General features: G+C 38.8%; 2 long non-coding RNA genes across 3 annotated transcripts; one reads left to right on the forward strand and one right to left on the reverse strand.

Annotated features, from left to right (window-relative positions):
• Positions 1 to 2,044: 2,044 nt before the first annotated feature.
• On the reverse strand, positions 2,045 to 3,713 carry LOC118484156. Its single transcript, XR_004872978.1, has 3 exons — positions 3,594 to 3,713; positions 2,563 to 2,617; positions 2,045 to 2,096 (listed from the first exon to the last, which is right to left on the reverse strand). It is a non-coding gene; the product is annotated as an uncharacterized LOC118484156 (long non-coding RNA).
• A 1,755-nt stretch (positions 3,714 to 5,468) lies between these two features.
• On the forward strand, positions 5,469 to 6,773 carry LOC110887322. 2 transcript variants are annotated; one of them, XR_004872979.1, is made up of 6 exons: positions 5,469 to 5,586; positions 5,821 to 6,054; positions 6,118 to 6,323; positions 6,451 to 6,500; positions 6,585 to 6,647; positions 6,741 to 6,773. It is a non-coding gene; the product is annotated as an uncharacterized LOC110887322 (long non-coding RNA). The 2 variants fall into 2 exon arrangements; XR_002563231.2 differs by having other exon boundaries at positions 5,821 to 6,323.
• The last annotated feature ends 1,037 nt before the right edge of the window (positions 6,774 to 7,810 follow it).

Below are 7,810 nucleotides of genomic sequence, written 5' to 3' on the forward strand. Positions count from 1 at the left end.
AACAAGAGTCAAATAAAACCGAAGTAGAAAAAGATCATTCAAAGAAGACGTACCGGCCTCTACATTGCCATCATTGCGAGTCTCCCCCAGCGCCAATAGTAAATACTCTTCCACGTGCTCCGTTCCCACCATTGTTCCCATTGTTGCCGCTCCCAGTATTGTTGTTGTTGCCAGCATTCTGATTGAGCTGAGGGCAATCCCTCTTAAAATGACCCTCATCACCACACTGAAAGCACCCCTTTTGATTTCCCTGGTTCTGTTGAGACTGTTGCCCTTGCTGTCTCTGATTCGACTGAGTCTGCTGCTGCTGCTGCTTTGGCTGAGGAGCCCTACAATCCTTGGCCTCATGGCCTACCTTGTCGCACCTGCGACAAACTCGATCACACTGCCCATAATGATGAAACCCACATTTGTTACACTGAGGCTTCTTTCCCACATAAGGTCTCTGATTTTGATTCACTGAGGATGACTGGCCAAAGCTGCGAGTACTGCCAGTATCTGCCTTCCTTTGGGGCTGAACCGAGTTGGACGCCTTGTCCATATCACCCCACTTGCGTTTGCCATCAGTGACAGGAGTAGTGGCTGTAGTGGCGGCAGTAGTAGCTTTAGAAACACGCGGTGGCAGTGAGTTGCTTTCCACCTCCTGATCAATAATCTTGTGAGTCAACCGGACAATCTGGGTCAAGTTATTGAGGTTTGCAGCGGTAACCAAACCCTTCACTCGTGGAGGTAACCCCTTGATGAATAACTCGATCCTGCGAGACATAGGTCGAGACAAATTCGGACACAAGTCAGCCAACTCATACGACCGCTTCACGTACGCCTCAACCTCGGATCCCACCAGTTTCAGGTCGTAATACTCGTTCTCTAGCTTCTGTATCTCATCACGAGGACAGTATTCCTCCCTCATTAATTCCTTGAAGTCGTCCCAAGTAGTAGCGTTTGCTGCATCAATACCCAGCAGCTGAACCTGGGCATTCCACCAGGTTAAGGCACCATCCTCAAGCGTGTCTGTCGCATACTTCACGCGGTCCCCCACGGGACAGTTGCACATAGCAAACACTGACTCAGCTTTCTCGAACCACCTCAATAGTCCCACAGCCCCTTCCGTCCCGCTGAAGGTCTGTGGCTTACAATCCATAAACATCTTGAACGTACAGGCAGGCGGGTTGTTCGGGTGCGCAGCTTGGTAGGCTGCCAGAGCCTCAGCCACACGTGTGTTTATCAGATTTGTTAACTCAGCCTGAGTCATGTTGATGCTACCACGTCCGTGTCCTCGTCCACTCATGTTTCTATATAGGGAAATGAACTAATTTAGGAGTCGAAAACGAGGGAAGTGTTCAGGTTTATCACGTTAAGAACGATTAACTACCATATTCATTCACAAACAGGGAAGAACCCCTCTTACACTCGTTAAGCCTCATTGGGATTTGCATGCACCACGCGTTATTATTATGTGTGCACCCATGATAATAAGGCGGTTTGCATGCTCCTCTCAATGCTTCTTAACTTATGTTTGAAGTTTCTCCCACCCCAATCAACACAAAACAAGCACTACCAACAAGATTAGGATTTACTAGGTGTAAGTGTTATGTTACACTATCAATGTGTCATGATGCCTACCATGTCGTATCGTGCATGCTATAAATATAGTTACGTTTACTAGGCATATAAAGCATAAGCTAACGAGGAACAAACCTTGCAGTCTGAAGCTGAGTGTCATGGTCATCGTTTGGATCAATTCGGTTATAGTCTGGTTTTATGAAAACATTTTTAAAACCGAGTTCTCTATAACCAGTGGCTCTGATACCAAACTGTCACACCCCCAAATTACCACCTAGGGCGTGTCCCTAATGGAGGTGTAACGATCCAACAAAGAGCCACCAATCATATCAAACACAAGTCATAATGTAATAAAATACCCAATTGAAAGAAATGTATCGTTTGAAAGTTAAACCAAAACCAAAGTACTGAGCGGAAGCATAAATGTATAAGTGTATAAATGTGTCGAAACCCAATCAATATAAATGTTTATCATGACCATAACCACTCCAGCAGCATCAGACAACAAGTTCCCAAGTTCCTTCAGTAATTACCTACAAGCATGTAAACAAGTGTGTCAGACTACGCTGGTGAGTTCAAGGTTTGTGTTTGTTTACCAAGTTGTATTACCGATCAAGTGAGTAAAACAGTTTGCAAAATGATGTGTTGTTTGTTGTTATGATGTTTGACGTTTTGATGTTGTTATTACTCGAGTACCGAATGGCCATATGATATGTGATTGCCAACCCCAATGCCTCTATCAAAGCATTGGTCATGTTTTAAGGTAATTAGTTCACGCCCGTTCCCCTTGAACGTCGTGAGGGTGCCAAACCTAATAGCGCTATCAACTAATAACCCCCGTTGCCCTACAAGCAACGTGCCGGTAGATGTAGTGGTCTTACAATGATAGAAAAACTGAGTACAATAACCAACATCCCGTTACCCATGCATTCCTCATCGGAACGTTACCCGTTAACCCTTCACTGGGATCCATGCTTGAGAAAAGAGCAATGAACTCACCTTTGGTTTGCTCGGTTAGACTTAATTACGTAAATACCAGTTGATCAAGTATGCCCTAAAGGAGTCATCAATATTAGTCAATTTTACGTGCATAGAAACCACAGTCTCTTTTTATATACAAGTATTTCATTTATTAATCGATCACATAAAACACATTCACGGTACATGTATCGCACACACGTAATTTAAAACATGATAGCTTATTCATTCCTCAAGAGTCACCGAACATTCACTTAACATGTAAACATTCATACATACTACACGACACAATTCACTAATACACACTTCAAACCTGAATATCACCCGCTCATACACACTGTGTTGCCGTATGTTATCACAACCGGCCCACTAAATCTTAAAATTTCGCTAGTTTATTTCATTGTAGTAACCCACTGTTACCCTCCGGCCCAACCTTTTATCGGCCCAAATGACCACCAACCTTAACTAGATGAATATATAATAAATCAACAGTGGGCGGCAACTTAACAAAACATGAAATTCCTATTGGTTGAACATACACATGGGCCGCCCCTTATGACCAATCACCAATCACCCTATTGTTTATTATTCCTATCAGTTTGAATAGATAAGCACGTGGCCGCCACTTTCATCACATCAATTCATTATTTAACGTTGTTCACTATTAATCATGCAAGCAATTTCAATTAAAGTGGCCGGCATTTGTCATTTAACTTCCACGTTCATTGGACCTTCAAAAGTGGCGGTGCACATATATCAACATATCAATCAATTTAACTTGTTATAATCACATGCTGCACATGGGCCATTAAATATCATGGAGATATCAACCTAGCCGACAACATTGGATATTAGTTCATTCTAATTGGACCAATTGAATGAGTGGACAATTTCTAATTAATGATCTGTCAAACGGTTTCATACATCGGTCAAGCATTAATCACATACAATCATCGTAAATTAACATCATAGTCCGCACACATATTCATCATGTACCATCGTAATTAACACATATATTCATGACGCAAATCAAACACGGTAAACATACTAACCAGATTATTGGTTGCAATTTATGAGATGCAGGAAGGGTGCTAGAGTGTAGGAGGAAACCTCGAGAAGGAAGGGTCTGCCATTGACTTCCAAGAATGATGAGGGGATAGAGTTTGTTTTAGTTTTAAAGTGATAAGGAATGGAATCCTATTAGATTTCGTATACATAAACCAACAGGTTACTTGCCCATTATAATCGATCTGGGCCAGGCCCATGTAAACAATATTTACGATACATATAAGTGGGCTGCCGAACATTAATGGCAAGGCTGCCAATATAAAGGTGCTGCCAATATAAAGGTGCTGCCAATATAAAGGTTGGGTTGCTGGGCCCATTAGGCCTTTGGGCTTTGGGCTTTGGGAAGACGTGGCCCACATTACCTACGGTCCAGAACAATCAATCCCCGCACATACAACATTTAACGAGTCTAATTCAAGCACGACATAATGAAGGAGAAATAATGAAGAAATAATGAGGATTTATGATCGCGAAATTAAACCACACTAACCGTGCGAATTCGGGTTGTCACATTGGGTACCTGTACCGAATTTCCCGAACCGAAAGATCATAAGTACCAATTCGGTACGACTTTTGCCGTTCTTGGTACCGGTTTTTACCTTCATATACTGGTACCGTAACTGGTATTTTCGGTACCACTACCGATTCGGTATTGGTTGGCACCAAACTCATCCCTACCCCTGAAACTAAAAAAGAAATCATTAAAAGTTGAAGAAAATTAACAAAAAAAATTGTACGATACCATTGTTGTTCGTACAGTACCCGTGATCAAGGATGAGCAAATGGTATCAGGTAGCAGTACTGAATTTCCCGAACTCAAAGATTTTCAAAATCAATTCGATACCGACTTTTGGCGTTTTCTGTACCAGACAGGTGCCGGTTTTAACGTTTATGTACCGATAACCGTACCGGTATTTTCGATACTAGTATAGGTTACACAAGCTTATCCAACTTAAAAAGTAAAGAAGATAGTAAAAGTATTAAAAAACTATATATATATTATTATAATTATTAAAAACACTATTAATTAACTTCTATTTTTAATATATATATCTATATATAATCTAAAATTTAGTTACATGTTCTATTTTAAAATCAACATTTATGATGTTTTAAATGTAGTACTTAAAATAATATTAATTAAAATAATCTATAATCTATAATCTATAATATATTAAAAAGAAGAAGTGATATAATAAATTGTAATTTTACCACAAGTACAAGTTATTAAGCAACATTTACATGGAAGTGCAAGCCAATATAATAGGATTTGGCTTTATTTTTAAGACGCCCGTAGGGTTAAAATTGGGATTTCACCCTACAACTCATCGGCCGTTGTTGAACATCAATCGCCATCGTTCAATGCGACCTTTAGGTACTCCACAGTTCCCATCTCCCCTATAACCTGATTTTTTATTCTTAAAGATTCCGTCAATAACGATGAATCTCATCTTCTCCCTAACCTGTTTTTTCGATTCTTACCTCAATCGACCATATCTCATGACATGGGAACTGCTGAGTTCAAAAAATCTATGGTTCGTTGTCAGAACTACAAGGTGAAAACGAAGATTCAAGTTTATTTGAGATCCACCTATGAAGATTCAGAAACAGGTAACCTATAACTCTAGGTGTTTCGATTTGTTTGGTTTTTTCTTTCTCTATTAATTTGATTTTGATTGTTTGGAGTGTTTATTGGCTTTTGTAGATTTGATTACAAAACCCTAAAATATGTCTAGGGTTTGTTATTTGTTAATTTGTTTCCCTGGTTTAATAACTATTGACACTTCTGTTTATTGCATCCAAACTGCATATTGATGGTTCATTGCCAGTTGAAGGCGACCAACGGTATGGTTCATTCATAATTAATCGCTCGGATCCGGCCATGGGGAAAGATCGAACAACATATGTGTTATAGGATACAATGGGAATCGGCTCATAGGTGTGAAGGGTGGAAATCACGGTCTGATGAAGAGACTGGTAAGTGCATACATTGGTCAAATATGATTGAACTATGTAAATGTTACATAAAATTGAAGTTATAAAGAATGAGAATTATTTGATTTTTGGTTAGTTTTATCAACCTTAGCTGATTCTTTAGGGATTTTGTAGTTGGTATTTGATTTTTAGTTAGTTATATCTCTTCGTTTGTTTTTTAATATGTAGTTGTATTAACCGGTCAGTGAAGTCTGTTATTGTTTAATTTGATAATAGGAAAGGCTCACGGATCATTGGATCATGCCGGAAAAGTGTGAGGCCAAACACTTAAGGTGGCCAAGCAGGACAAGAAGAAGCAGTGCGCCTTAGGGATGCGCTCACAAGCGTATTCAGTACAACCGTTTGAATGATATATAGGATATTTCGCGTCACTTTCGACCCGTTTGACCTGTTTCAAAAGTTTCAATAATAATCAAGTTTTTCAAGTTACACATTTGAGCCGTTAAAGAGGTCGAATATGCACTTCTATAATGCTAAAGGTTCTATTTATAATCTTGTAATTTAAACTTGCAGAGAGCATCATGGAGCCATACCATAGGTACCTGCATACATACGTTTCTGTATCGGGCCCACATTTAGGTTATCTCTACAATTCCAATTCTCTTTTCAATTCTGGATTATGGCTGTTGAAGAAGCTTAAAAACACCCGTTGCATTCATCAGCCGACTTTCACTGATGACATAGATCTCGAGAATACCTTCTTCTACAATCTATCCAAGGTTCATTCTATTATACTTTTGAATCTAAACAGTTCATTTTCTGGTTAATTTTTCTTTTTTAGTTCTCAAATTTCTTTCTTTTAGTTTATTCGCTTAAAAACTCCATTTCGTGTTATTATATTTTCAGCAAAAGACTTTGGAAAGTTCAAAAACATAATCCTGCTATCATCTCCTCAGGTATATACATCGTGTCACTATTTGTTTTCTCAAGCTACATATACATTACCTATTCGACTATCCGTATACCATGTGTTTTTACAGGTGGCAATTTCTACTCATTTACGTGTTTATTACTTGACTTGGGTTGTGTTTTAGGCCAATCAGGTCAACTCATTGACTTGGGTGATGTTCATCCGTAGTAAATCTATATTTGTATAAAGATTTGTATTATAATTACAATACTGTTGTTTTATGTAGACATTGAAGGGTAACTTATACCAACTTGAACTGATTGATTTCTCAGGTCATTTCATCTTTGAATACATCCCTGCATTTTAATGGAGCCATTAACGATGATATTACAGAGTTCCAGACTATTTTGTGCCATACCATTGTACCCATTTCATGCTTTCTTCATATGCACCTGTGATCTCAGTTGAGAAAGCTTGCCATCAGCAGCTTTCCGTTCGTAAAATCACAAGTTCAGTTTTAGAGCCTGCAAGCATGATGGCTAAATGTGATCCTAGGCATGGAAATCTTATGGCTTGTTGTTTGATGTTCTGTGGAAACGTCGTTCCCAAAGATGTCAATGCTGGTGTTGCTACAATCTAAACCCAATGCACCGTGCAGTTTGGTGATTGGTAAGGAACCAATCTTGTATAAGTGATAAAATGGGTGGGTACGGTGGTCTGGGTACGGGTCAAATGGGTATTTTTATACGGGTCAAGTTGGGACTTGTCCAAAATCATTGTAACAGGTATGACCAGGAAGGAGAACCGTCACAGTTAGCTCAAAGACCGTCGAGCTATGAAGGTAGAAACCATTTGACGCAAATAATCTTCAATTCTTTACTATTTCTCGAGTAAAAATTGTTACTTTGTTCCTTTTTTGGCAGAGAGAATATGAAGAATTCAAAATTTATGTATCATGTTTTTATGGTATTTTTATTGCTAATTGTGCATTTTGCTTGAATGAACTCTATATTTTCTCAAGCACTAAACTTATAAACACTGAACGACTTATTTCTCCCAAAACAGGCCAATGAAAATGATGGAACGGTTTTTTCGTATTTATACTGCAAAACATAGATTCAAAGTATATAGAGATTGACTTGGTTACATGTTCAGTAAAATAATAATGTGCCAGCTATTGATAATGTTTTGACTTTTTATCATGTAGCATTGATCATGTTTGACTATTTTTCCCTATAGCCATTTTTTACTTTTCTTGCTACATTAAATATGACTCTACACCTCAAAACATTGAATAAGAGACTTTTTTAGTTAATGTGATGGGATAGCAACTTGAAACCCACCACAAAACATGCG

The sequence above is a fragment of the Helianthus annuus genome, chromosome 11 (genome assembly GCF_002127325.2).
Source record: "Helianthus annuus cultivar XRQ/B chromosome 11, HanXRQr2.0-SUNRISE, whole genome shotgun sequence".
Lineage (NCBI taxonomy): Eukaryota > Viridiplantae > Streptophyta > Magnoliopsida > Asterales > Asteraceae > Helianthus > Helianthus annuus.